The following is a 14,818-nucleotide window of genomic DNA, read 5'->3' on the forward strand; positions in this document are numbered from 1 at the left end:
CCACCTAGAGGGGTGGGATAGGGAGGGTGGGAGGGAGACACAAGAGGGAGGGGATATGGGGATATGTGTATACATATAGCTGATTCACTTTGTCATAAAGCAGAAACTAACACACCATTGTAAAGCAATTATACTCCAATAAAGATGTTTAAAAATAAATCTATGGGATACAGAAAAACCTGTCTTAATAGGGAAGTGTATAATGATACAAGCCTACCTCAGGAAACAAAAAATGTCTCAAATAAACAACCTAACCTTACACCTAAAGGAATCAGGAAAAGAAGAACAAACAAAACCCAAAGTTAGTAGAAAGAAAGAAATGATAAAGATCACAGCAGAAATAAATGAAAGAAAGACTAGAAAATAGAAAAGATCAATGAAACTTAGAGCTTGTTCTTTGAAAAGATAAACAAAATTGATAAACCTCTAGCCAGATGCATCAAGAAAAACAGAGAGGATCCAAATAAAATCAGAAGTAAAGGACCATAAGAGACTAATACAAACAATTACATGCCCCCCAAAGTAGACAACCTAGAAGAAATGGGTAAATTCCCAGAAACATTCAGTCTCCCCAAACTGAATCAGAAAGAAATACAAAATATGACAGATCAATTACCAGTAATGAAATTGAATAAGTAATAAAAAATAAATCTCCCAACAAACAAAAATCCAGGACCAGGCAGCTTCACAGCTTAATTCTATCAAACATTTTAAAAGGAGTTAACACCTACCCTTCTCAAACTACTTCAAAAAATTAAGAATGCTTCTGAACTGATCCTATGACACCAGCATCACACTGAAAACAAAACCGGACAAAGACACTACAAAAAAAGAAAACTACAGGCCAATATCACTGATGAACATAGATGCAAAGATCCTCTACAAAATATTAGCAAACTGAATTCAACAATACATTAAAATAATCATAATAATCATACACCATGATCAAGTGTGATTTATCCCAGGGATGAAAGGATGTTTCAACACCAGCTAATCAGTCAATGTGATATACCAGATTAACAAATTGAAGAATAAAAATCATAGGATCATTTTGAAAGATACAGAAAAAGATTTTGATAAAATTCAGCCTCCTTTTATGATAAAATCTCTCCAAAAATTGGGTATAAAAGGAAAATACGTCAACATAATAAGGGCCATATATGACAAGTCTACAGCCAACTCATTTTCAACTTTGAAAACCTGAAAGCATTTTATCAAAGATCAGGAACAAGACAAGGATGCCCACTCTTGCCACTTTTATTGAATGTAGTATTGGAAGTGCTAGCCACAACAATCAGACAAGAAAAAGAAATAAAATGACCCCAATTTGGAAAGGAAGAAGTGAAACTGCCCCTGTTTGCAGATGACATGATACTATATGTGGAAAACCCTGAAGATGCCACCAAAAAACTATTAGAACTAATCAATGAACTCAGCAAATTTTCAGGATATGAGATTAATATACAGTAATCTGTTGTATTTTTATACACTAACAACAAACTAGCAAAAAGAGAAATTAAGAAAACTGTTCCATTTGCAATCTCATCAAAAAGAAAGAAAAAAATAACTAGGAATAAAGCTAACTAAAATATATTCTGTTCTCAGAAAAATATAAGACATTGATGAAAGAAATGTAAGATGACAGAAACAAATGGAAAGGTATACAATACTCATGGACTGGAAGAATTAATATTGTTAAAATGACCATAGGACCCAAGGAAATATCCAGATTCAATGTAATCCCTATCAAAATACCAATGGCATTTTTCACAGAACTAGAACAAAGAATTCTCAAATTTGTATGAAATTACAGAGACTTTGAATAGACAAAACAATCTTGAGAAAGAAGAACAAAGTCGGAGTTATCATGCTCCCTAATTTGAAACTATACTACAAATCTACAGTTATCAAAACAGTATGGTACTGACACAAAAACAGACACATAGATCAGTGGAATATAATAGAAATCCCAGAAATGAACCCACCCTTTATGGTCAATTAATCTATGATGAAGGATGCAAGAATATACAGTGGGGATAACACAGCCTCTTCAATAAATGGTGCTGGCAAAATTGGACAGCTATGTGCAAAAGAATCAAACTAGACTACTTTCTCAGAATATACAAAAAAAATTCAAAATGGATTAAACACTGAAGTGGAAGATATGAAACCATGAAAGCCCTAGAAGAAAACAGGCAGTAAGGTCCTTGACATCAGTCTTAGGAATATTTTTTTCAATATGTTTCCTCAGGCAAGGGAAACAAAAACAAAATCAAAGAAATGTGACTCCATCAAACTAAAATGCTTTTGCATAGCAAATGAAACTACCAACAAAATGAAAGGCCACCTACTGAAAGGGAGATTTTTTTCAAATGATATATCTGATAAGGGGTTAATATCCAAAACCTAAAGAACTCATACAACTCAACATCAAACAAACAAACAAACATAAAAAGACCCAATTAAAAAACGGGCAGAGGAGCTAAATAGAGATTTTTCCAAAGAACACATACAGATAGCCAACAGGTACCTGAAATATATTCAGCATCACTAATCATCAGAGACATACAAATCAAAGCCACAATGAAATATCACCTCAAACCTGTTAGAATGGCTATTATAAAAAATGAATAAATAACAAGTGGTGGTAAGGGTGTGAAAAAAATGGAACCCTCCTGCACTGTTAGTGGGAATATAAATTGGTAGAGCCACTATGGAAAACAGTATGGAGATTCCTCAAAAAACTAAAAATAGAAATACCATATGACCCAGCAATTCCACTCCTGAGTATCTGAACAACAACAACAACAAAACCACTAATCCAAAAAGATATATGGACCCTATGTTCATTGCTGCATTATTTACAATAGCTAAGATATGGAAGCAACCTAAGTGTCCATTGATAGATGAATGGATATAGAAGATGTGGTATATATATACAACTGAATATTACACATCCATAAAAAAGAATGAAATCTTGCTACTTGCAACACCATGGATGGACCTACAGTGTATTATGCTAAGTGAAACATGTCAGACAGCAAAAGACATGCTGTATGATTTCACTTATATGTGGTATCTAAAAAAAAAAAGAACAAACATAACAAAACAGAAACAGAGTCACAGATTCAGAGAACAAACAGGTGGCAATATGGTGAGGGAGATTAAGAGGTACAAACTTACAAATACAAAACAAATGAGTCATGAGCATGAAATGTACAGTGTGGGGAATATAGTCAAAAATAATGTAATATCTTTGTATGGTGACAGATGGTAACTAGGCTTATCATGTTGATAATTTTGTAATGTATAGAAATATCAAATCACCATATTGTGCATCAGGAACTAACATAATGGTTTAGGTCAATTACACTTCAACAAGCAAACAAACAAAAACTCAGAAAAAGGGATCACATTTGTGATTTCCAGAGGCGGGGGGATCAAGGGAGGGACAACTGGATGAAGATGATCAAAAGATTCAAACTTCCAGTTATAAGATAATCAAGTACTAGGGATGTAATGTACAACATGATTAATATAATCATTAATATAACATTGCTGTATGGTAAATATGGAAGTTTTTAAGAGAGTAAATCTCAAGAGTTATCATCACAGGGAAAAATACTGTTTCGTTTGATTTTCTTTTTTATTTCATTGGAGTATAATTGCTTTACAATGGTGTGTTAGTTTCTGCTTTATAACAAAGTGAATCAGTTATACATATACATATGTTCCCATATCTCTTCCCTCTTGCATCTCCCTCCCTCCCACCCTCCCTATCCCACCCCTCTAGGTGGTCACAAAGCACAGAGCTGACCTCCCTGTGCTATGCGGTTGCTTCCCAGTAGCTATCTATTTTACTTTTGGTAGTGTATATATGTCCATGCCCCTCTCTCACTTTGTCACATCTTACCCTTCCCCCTCCCCATATCCTCAAGTCCATTCTCTAGTAGGTCTGTGTCTTTATTCCCGTCTTGCCACTAGGTTCTTCATGACCTTTTTTTTTTCCCTTAGATTCCATATATATGTGTTAGCATACTGTATTTGTTTTTCTCTTTCTGACTTACTTCACTCAGTATGACAGACTTTAACTCCATCCACCCCACTACAAATAACTCCATTTCATTTCTTTTTATGGCTGAGTAATATTCCATTGTATATATGTGCCATATCTTCTTTATCCATTCATCCGATGATGGACATTTAGGTTGCTTCCATGTCCTGGCTATTGTAAATAGAGCTGCAATGAACATTTTGGTACATGACTCTTTTTTGAATTATGGTTTTCTCAGGGTATATGCGGACTAGTGGGATGGCTGGGTCGTATGGTAGTTCTATTTTTAGTTTTTTAAGGAACCTCCATACTGTTCTCCATAGTGGCTGTATCAATTTACATTCCCACCAACAGTGCAAGAGGGTTCCCTTTTTTCCACAACCTCTCCAGCATTTATTGTTTCTAGATTTTTTGATGATGGCCATTCTGACCAGTGTGAGATGATATCTCGCTGTAGTTTTGATTTGAATTTCTCTAATGATTAATGACGTTGAGCATTCTTTCATGTGTTTGTTGGCAATCTGTATATCTTCTTTGGAGAAATGTCTATTTAGGTCTTCTGCCCATTTTTGGATTGGGTTGTTTGTTTATTTGTTATTGAGCTGCATGAGCTGCTTGTATATTTTGGAGATTAATCCTTTGTCAGTTGCTCCATTTGCAAATATTTTCTCCCATTTTGAGGGTTGTCTTTTGTTCTTCTTTATGTTTTCCTTTGCTGTGCAAAAGCTTTTAAGTTTCATTAGGTCCCATTTGTTTATTTTTGTTTTTATTTCCATTTCTCTAGGACGTGGGTCAAAAAGGATCTTGCTGTGATTTATGTCATAGAGTGTTCTGCCTATGTTTTCCTCTAAGAGTTTGATAGTGTCTGGCTTTACATTTAGGTCTTTAATCCATTTTGAGATTATTTTTGTGTATGGTGTTAGGGAGTGTTTTAATTTCATACTTTTACATGTACCTGTCCAGTTTTATCAGCAACACTTATTGAAGAGGCTGTCTTCTCTCCACTGTATATGCTTGCCTCCTTTATCAAAGATAAGGTGACCATATGTGCGTGGGTTTATCTCTGGGCTTTCTATCCTGTTCCATTGAACTATGTTTCTGTTTTTGTGCCAGTACCAGACTGTCTTGATTACTGTAGCTTTGTAGTATAGTCTGAAGTCAGGGAGTGTGATTCCTCCAGTTCCATTTATCGTTCTCAAGACTGCTTTGGCTATTCGGGGTCTTTTGTGTTTGCATACAAATTGTGAAATTTTTTGTTCTAGTTCTGTGAAAAATGCCAGTGGAAGTTTGATAGGGATTGCATTAAATCTGTAGATTGCTTTGGGTAATAGAGTCATTCTCATAATGTTGATTCTTCCAATCCAAGAACATGGTATATCTCTCCATCTATTGGCATCATCTTTAATTTCTTTCATCAGTGTCTTATCATTTTCTGCATACAGGTCGTTTGTCTCCTTAGGTAGGTTTATTCCTAGATATTTTATTCTTTTTGTTGCAATGGTAAATGGGAGTGTTTTCCTAATTTCACTTTCAGATTTTTCATCATTAGTGTATAGGAATGCAAGAAATTTCTGTGCATTATTTTTGTATCCTGCTACTTTGCGAAATTCATTGATTAGCTCTAGTAGTTTTCTGGTAGCATCATTAGGATTCTCTATTTATAGTATCATGTCATCTGAAAACAGTGACAGCTTTACTTCTTCTGTTCCGATTTGCATTCCTTTTATTTCTTATTCTTCTCTGATTGCTGTGGCTAACACTTCCAAAAGTATGTTGAATAATAGTGGTGAGAGTGGGCAACCTTGTCTTCTTCCTGATCTTAGTGGAAATGGTTTCAGTTTTTCACCATTGAGGACGATGTTGGCTGTGGGTTTGTCATATATGGCCTTTATTATGTTGAGGAAAGTTCCCTCTATGCCTACTTTCTGCAGGGCTTTTATCATAAATGGGTGTTGAATTTTGTCAAAAGCTTTCTCTGCATCTACTGAGATGATCTTATGGTTTTTCTCCTTCAATTTGTTAATATGGTGTATCACGTTGATTGATTTGCATATATTGAAGAAACCTTGCATTCCTGGAATAAACCCCACTTGATCATGGTGTATGATCTTTTTAATGTGCTGTTGGATTCTGTTTGCTAGTATTTTGTTGAGGTTTTTTGCATCTACGTTAATCAGTGATATTGGCCTGTAGTTTTCTTTCTTTGTGACATCTCTGGATTTGTTATCAGGGTGATGGTGGCCTCATAGAATGAGTTGGAGAGTGTTCCTCCCTCTGCTATATTTCGGAAGAGTTGGAGCAGGATAGGTGTTAGCTCTTCACTAAATGTTTGATTGAATTCACCTGTGAAGCCATCTGGTCCTGGGCTTTTGTTTGTTGGAAGATTTTTAATCACAGTTTCAAGTTCAGTGCTTGTGATTGCTCTGTTCATATTTTCTATTTCTTCCTGGTTCAGTCTCGGCCAGTTGTGCATTTCTAAAAATTTGTCCATTTTTTCCAGGTTGTCCATTTTATTGGCATAGAGTTGCTTGTAGTAATCTCTCATGATCATTTGTATTTCTGCAGTGTCAGTTGTTACTTCTCCTTTTTCATTTCTAATTCTACTGATTTGAGTCTTCTCCCTTTTTTTCTTGATGAGCCGGGCTAATGGTTTATCAATTTTGTTTATCTTCTCAAAGAACCAGCTTTTAGTTTTATTGATCTTTGCTATTGTTTCCTTCATTTCTTTTTCATTTATTTCTGATCTGATCTTTATAATTTCTTTCCTTCTGCTAACTTTGGGGTTTTTTTGTTCTTCTTTCTCTAATTGCTTTAGGTGCAAGTTTAGGTTGTTTATTCGAGATGTTTCCTGTTTCTTGAGGTAGGCTTGTATTGCTATAAACTTCCCTCTTAGAACTGCTTTTGCTGCATCCCATAGGTTTTGGGTCGTCGTGTCTCCATTGTCATTTGTTTCTAGGTATTTTTTGATTTCCCCTTTGATTTCTTCAGTGATCACTTCATTATTAAGTAGTGTATTGTGTAGCCTCCATGTGTTTGTATTTTTTACAGATCTTTTCCTGTAATTGATATCTATTCTCATAGCGTTGTGGGCAGAAAGATACTTGATATGATTTCAATTTTCTTAAATTTACCAAGGCTTGATTTGTGACCCAAGATATGATCTATCCTGGAGAATGTTCCATGAGCAGTTGAGAAAAATGTGTATTCTGTTGTTTTGGGGTGGAATGTCCTATAAATATCAATTAAGTCCATCTTGTTTAATGTATCATTTAAAGCTTGTGTTTCCTTATTTATTTTCATTTTGGATGATCTGTCCATTGGTGAAAGTGGGGTGTTAAAGTCCCCTACTATGATTGTGTTGCTGTCAATTTCCCCTTTTTTGGCTGTTAGTATTTGCCTTATGTATTGAGCTGCTCCTATGTTGGGTGCATAAATATTTACAATTGTTATATCTTCTTCTTGGATCGATCCCTTGATCATTATATAGTGTCCTACTTTGTCTCTTGTAATAGTCTTTATTTGAAAGTCTATTTTGCCTGATATGAGAATTGCTACTCCAGCTTTCTTTTCATTTCCATTTGCATGGAGTGTTTTTCTCCATCCCCTCACTTTCAGTCTGTATGTGTCCCTAGGTCTGAAGTGGGTCTCTATTAGACAGCATATATATAGGTCTTGTTTTTGTATCCATTCATCCAGTCTGTGTCTTTTGGTGGGAGCATTTAATTCATTTACGTTTAAGGTAATTATCGATATGGATGTTCCTGTTCCCATTTTCCTAAATGTTTTGGGTTTTTTATTGTAGGTGTTTTCCTTCTCTTGTGTTTCTTGCCTAGAGAAGTTCCTTTAGCATTTGTTGTAAAGCTGGTTTGATGGTGCTGAACTCACTCAGCTTTTGCTTGTCTGTAAAGATTTTAATTTCTCCATCAAATCTGAATGAGATCGTTGCTGGGTAGAGTAATCTTGGTTGTAGGTTTTTTCTCCTTCATCATTTTAAATATGTTCTGCCACTCCCTTCTGGCTTGCAGAGTTTCTGCTGAAAGATCAGCTGTTAACCTTATGGGGATTCCCTTGTGGGTTATTTGTTGTTTTCCCCTTGCTGCTTTTAATATGTTTTCTTCATATTCAATTTTTGATAGTTTGATTAATATGTGTCTTGGTGTGTTTCTCCTTGGATTTATCCTGTATGGGACTCTCTGTGCTTCCTGGACTTGATTAACTATTTCCTTTCCCATATTAGGGAAGTTTTCAACTATAATCTCTTCAAATATTTTCTCAGTCCCTTTCTTTATCTCTTCTTCTTCTGGGACCCCTATAATTCGAATGTTGGTGCGTTTAATATTGTCCCAGAGGTCTCTGAGACTGTCCTCAATTCTTTTCATTCTTCTCATTTTCTTTATTCTGCTCTGCAGTAGTTATTTCCACTATTTCATCTTCCAGGTCACTTATTCGTTCTTCTGCCTCAGTTATTCTGCTATTGATCCCTTCTAGAGAATTTTTAATTTTATCTATTGTGTTCTTCATCACTGTTTCTTTGCTCTTTAGTTCTTCTAGGTCCTTGTGAAACGTTTCTTGTATTTTCTCCATTCTATTTCCAAGATTTTGGATCATCTTTACTATCATTATTCTGAATTCTTTTTCAGGTAGACTGCCTATTTCCTCTTCATTTGTTAGGTCTGGTGTGTTTTTACCTTGCGCCTTCATCTGCTGTGTGTTTTTCTGTCTTCTCATTTTGCTTATCTTACTGTGTTTGGGGTCTGCTTTTCGCAGGCTGCACGTTTGTAGTTCCCGTTGTTTTTGGTGTCTGTCCCCAGTGGCTAAGGTTGGTTCAGTGGGTTGTGTAGGCTTCCTGGTGGAAGGGACTTGTGCCTGTGTTCTGGTGGATGAGGCTGGATCTTGTCTTTCTGGTGGGCACGTCCCCGTCTGGTGGTGTGTTTTGGGGTGTCTGTGGCCTTATTATGATTTTAGGCATCCTCTCTGCTAATGGATGGGGCTGTGTTCCTGTCTTGCTAGTTGTTTGGCATAGGGTGTCCAGCACTCTAGCTTGCTGGTCGTTGAGTGAATCTGGGTCTTCGTGTTGAGATGGAGATGTCTGGGAGATTTTCACCTTTTGGTATTACATGGAGCTGGGAGGTCTCTTGTGGACCAGTGTCCTGAAGTTGGCTCTCCCACCTCAGAGGCACAGCCCTGATGCCTGGCTGGAGCACCAAGAGCCTTTCTTCCACACGGCTCAGAATAAAAGGCAGAAAATATAGAAAGAATGAAAGAAAGAGGATAAAATAAAATAAAGTAAGATAAAATAAAGTTATTAAAATAAAAAATAAAAAATAATTATGAAGAAAAAAATTTTTTAAAGGAAAAAGACAAAAAGAAAAAACGGATGGACAGAATGCTAGGACAAAAGGTGAAGGCAAAGCTATACAGACAAAATCTCACACAGAAGCATACACATACGCACTCACAAACAGAGGAAAAGGGGCAAAAATAATATATCTTGCTCCCAAAGTCCACCTCCTCAATTTGGGATGATTCATTGTCTATTCAGGTATTCCACAGATGCAGGGTACATCAAGTTGATTGTGGAGCCTTAATCTGCTGTTTCTGAGGCTGCTGTGAGAAATCTCCCTTTCTCTTCTTTGTTCGCACAGCTCCCAGAGTTCAGCTTTGGATTTGGCCCTGCTTCTGTGTGTAGGTCACCTGAGGGCATATGTTCCCCACCCTGATTGGATCAGGTTAAAGGAGCAGCTGATTAGGGAGCTCTGGCTCACTCAGGCCAGGGGGAAGGAGGGGTACGATATGTGGGGTGAGCCTGCAGTGGCAGAGGCCGGTGTGACATCACAACAGCCTGAGGCATGCCATGTGTTCTCCCAGGGAAATTGTCCCTGTTTCACGGGACCCTGGAAATGGCATGCTGCACAGGCTCCCAGGAGGGGAGGTGTGGGGAGTGACCTGTGCTCGCACACAGGCTTCTTGGTGGCGGCAGCAGCAACCTTAGCATCTCATGCCCATCTCTGGGGTCCGCGCTGATAGCCGTGGCTCGCGCCCGTCTCTGGAGCTCCTTTAAGCGGCGCTCTTAATCCCCTGTCCTCATGCACCAGGAAACAAAGAGGGAAGAAAAAGTCTCTTGCCTCTTCGGCAGTTCCAGACTTTTCCCGGACTCCCTCCCGGCTAGCTGTGGTGCACTAACCCCTTCAGGCTGTGTTCACACCGCCAACCCCAGTCCTCTCCCTGGGATCTGACTGAAGCCCGAGCCTCAGCTCCCAGGCCCCGCCCTCCCCGGCGGGTGAGCAGACAAGCCTCTCTGGCTGGTGCGGGCTGGTCAGCACCGATCCTCTGTGTGGGAATCTGTCCGCTTTGCCCTCCTCACCCCTGTTGCTGCGCTCTCCGTGGCTCCAAAGCTTCTCCCCTCCGCCCCCTCAGTCTCCGCCCGCGAAGGGCCTTCCTAATGTGTGGAAACCTTTCCTCCTTCACAGCTCCCTCCCACTGGTGCAGGTCCTGTCCCTATTCTTTTGTCTCTGTTTTTTCTGTTTTCTTTTGCCCTACCCAGTTACTTGGGGAGTTTCTTGCCTTTTGGGAGGTCTGAGGTCTTCTGCCAGCGTTCAGTAGGTGTTCTATAGGAGCAGTTCCACATGTAGCTGTATTTCTGTTGTATCTGTGGGGAGGAAGATGATCCCCGCGTCTTACTCTTCTGCCATCTTCTCCTTATTTCTCTCTTAATTTTAATATAGTCAACTTTATCATCTCTTAAAAAATAATGTTTTTTGTCTTAAGAGGTCCTTCTCCACCCCAAATTCAGGAATATATTCACCTATATTTCCTATTAAACATTATACCATTTTATTTTTTATATTTAAGGTATTTGATCCATTATCTAAAGTTACTTTTTGAATGGTGTAGAGATTCAATTTCAGTTTTTCCCTATGAATGACCATTTTTCCACCTGCTTGTATTGAATAGTCCTTTCTTTCCCTATTTGTCTACAATGCTATATTGGATTTATATCAATGTTTTATACATGTGTGGGTGTGGGGAAATAAAACTTTCCAGATTTCTCAGTTCTTCTGTTAAAAAGCCCTAGCCTTCCAAGATATAAAAATATAAAGATAGAAAATATTTGTCTTGATTTCTCCTAGGAAGATTTTACTCCTCACATACTACAAGAATGATATTGTAGCCATTTGTCTGTTAATTGCATTGATCCAAAAGAATAATAAAATGTCTCGTCTCTTCCAGAGAGGGTCAAATAGTCACAGTCCTGACGAGGTCCCTAGGTTAAGTCCCAAGGTTCCAGGAAGACTAGAACTCTATTTTCCTTGGTATTTACATGCCAAAGGGATGAAACCCAGAACTTGGCAACATCTCTGTGTTAAAAGCCAGAGACAGCTGTTGTTTATTTAGCCCTTAGAAAGATATATTTATATTCCAACAGGTGATGGTAAGAACCCAGGATCCTTTCTATCAAATCTCAAACAAGCAAAAGGGTATTTTTCCCCCTTTTTTTTTCTTTTTTTCCTGAGGGGGTGGGTAGGAAAGAGGATGGTTATCTATCTCTTGTATATAAATGAAAAAAATTCATTGTTAGCCATCCCTTGTCTGTGGCAGGTAACCTGCCACCCCAGTAGGAAGAGTCCATAAGCTTTTGCATCACCTGTGGGTCTAAATGTGGGGACTGATGGCTGCAGTGTTATTCTGGTTGTTCATCTGGTTGTATCAATAAGGAACTCTTTTTATCTGACCTAAGTGCCTTATGTTTTATATATATATAGCATATATAGTATAAATGTATCTATAGCATATATATGGTATACAATTATGCACCATATAATATATACTATAATTATATTATGTAATATTGTATAATTATAAAATATTTTATTAATTGTATTATATATTAATAACTATGTATACATATATAATTATTTTGCAAGTAGGATTGCTCCTAGTGAATTTAAGATTCTTTCTTTGTCGTGAAAGAATTTGGAGACAAAGCAGAGAGGTTAAGAAAGTAAAGTGAGAGTTTATTTGTGCAAGGATACGCTCTCAGAGGAAGAGTGGGCAGACAGGTGAGGAGCTGCTGCCCTGGGTTTTTTGGCAAGCTGGTTATGACGGGTATACAAATGAAGGGGTGGAATATTCACTGGGGAAGGAGGAGTTTGGGGGTCATATTCCCTGATTTTCATCCCACCTCCATCTTCCCAAGGGGAGGAGGGATTATTGTACTTATTTAGCTTAGATCAGAAGTGTAATGGCGTCAGCGCATGATGGGTACTTCTTATTTGTAAGGCTAACTTTATTGTAATGAGAGCATAATGAGCAACAGGTTATATTCAGATGTAGGAGATTCCCGTCTTTCCCCACTTTTCTTTGTGTACTTCCAGGACACTTATCACCCAAAATGTGTGGTTTCCTGTCAGTGTGGAGGTTCCTGCTTTTCTTTGTCTGCCTATACATCCCCTCTGTTTACAAGATGTGTGATTTCCTGCCAGCTGGCCCCTGCCCCCATTTCTCTGCTCATACCTAGCTACCTGCCTGCCATAACAGGATAAATTATCAAACCCTTCACAGTTTTTTAAAAACATTGGGTCCCTGTCTCAACTCTATTCTATTCATAATAATTCCAGGTAGCTGGTAAAGCAAGTCTGCTGTGTTTTTCAGAAGTACCGTGGCTAATCTTGGAATTTAATTTTTCCATAAAATTTTATGACTAGCTTATCAACCTGCATGAAAAACTGTTGAAATTTTGATGGAATTGCACTAAATGTATATATTAAGGAAAATTGCTACCATTATGATACTGTCTTCTATCCTGAACAGGTGTCTCTCTCCTATTTAAGTTTTCCTTAATATATCAATATAATTTTATTATTTTCCCTGTAGAGATATTCAATATCTTTGATTAGATATATATTTAAGGAATCATCATTTTTGATGCTGTTGTGATTTTTTAAATGATTCTAGTTGTAGTTTATGAAAATGCATTTGACTTTTGAATATTGATTTCTAGCTACCTAATAAAACCCTTCTATTCATTTTAATATTTTGTCTGTAGATTCCATTGGAATCTCTATGTCGCTAAGTATTTCATCTGCAAATAATGGCAATTTACCTCCTTTTTAATCTTTATGACTTTATTTTTCTTTTCCAGGTGTGCTGGCTAGATCTCCATTATAATGTAGAATAAAATTGGTGATAGTGGCAACCTTTGTATTGTGTCTGATTTAAAGTTTCTCAGTTCCCTCATTTTGATATATAATGCTTTATTATCATTTAGTTTTAAGTATTTTTAAATTTTTATTATGATTTTTCCTTTGACCTATAAAGTAGAATTAAAATATTTTTCTAATTATATTAGATATTTAAATTTGTCTTATCATTATTAACTTCTACCTTATTTTTGTTAGGGGTCAAAATATAGTTTTTATATTATCTGTTCTTTCAAAATTTTTGTCTCAAATGTGTCTTTACAGACTCATCCTAGGTAACCGCAGTAACTCACGCTCTTGTATAATCAATTCCACTTAAATGTGGATGGTACCTGTGACCTCTAAGCAACACTATATGGCCAGGGTGTTCGGCTATTGCTGCCTGATTCATTTATCTTATAAGGCAAAGATGAAGAGATTTTGAAGATGTAACTAAAGTCCCCAATTACTTGACTTTAAGTTAATCAAAGGGAGATTATCCTGGGTGGGCCTGACCTAATAAGTTGAGCCTTTAAAGAAGATCTAGAGGTTAGAGACTTGAAGCTGCAGAGAACCTCTCTCCTTGTTGGTTTTGAAGATGAAAGCTGTCATAATTTGTACAGCTATAAGGAAATGAATCTGCCAATTTTCAGAAGAGGTTTAGAAGTGACTTCTTCCCTACTTAATCCACCAGATGAGAATGTGGCCAAACCAACACCTTGACTTGTTATGAAGCATTGAAAATTAATATATTTTGTGACCTAGTACATGTTCTATTTTTGAAAATGTCCCATATGTGCTTGAGAAGAATATGTATTCTTTAATTGTTGGTTGAAAATTTCTGTATGTATCCAAGAGATAAAATTTATTGTTCTTCACAACCTTCCTCATCCCCTCTCCAGTTCAAAATAGCTTTTTGTATCTCCAGAATTTTTTTTCCAGTTTCCCTATATTTCCTATATTCTAGGATATTCATCTATGAAATTCCTCCATGGTCGAACTTAGTGGATAATGGAGTTTGAGTGATAGATATCTAGTATCTTGTGGTAAACTACCATCTTGGCAAGACAAAAATAACCTCTTTTCCACTCAACTGCCAGAATAATCATTTAAAACTGTAGATTTTAGCAGGTAAACTCTGTTTTAACATGTCAATGGATTCCCATGGCTCTAAAAATTAAAATCAAAAGTTTCAATAAATACTACAAGGCCTGGTTTGGTCTGGCCCCTGCTGATCTTTACAACTGTCTCATACTATTTCCCCCCTCACTCTCACATTTCTGCAGATTGCTGGAATTGGTCTTTCAAGTCCTCAATTGTGCCGTATTCTGTCCTATAACAGGGCTTTTACACATGCTATTTCCTCTGTCTGAAATGTTTTTCCCTCCCCTCTTCACCTAGTTAAATTCCGTTCATCTTTGAAATTTCAGCTTGAGACTCCTGATGGAATCCTTCTGTTAAGTTTTGGACTAGGTCAAATGCTCCTCTTCTCAGAGCATGCTGTACTACTCTTTCATAGCACTTGTCAAAGTTGCAGTTTTACATTTGAGTATTTGGTAAATGTCTGCCTACTCCTCTATATTAT

This window comes from Balaenoptera physalus, assembly GCF_965194825.1.
Source record: "Balaenoptera physalus genome assembly, chromosome: X".
NCBI lineage: Eukaryota > Metazoa > Chordata > Mammalia > Artiodactyla > Balaenopteridae > Balaenoptera > Balaenoptera physalus.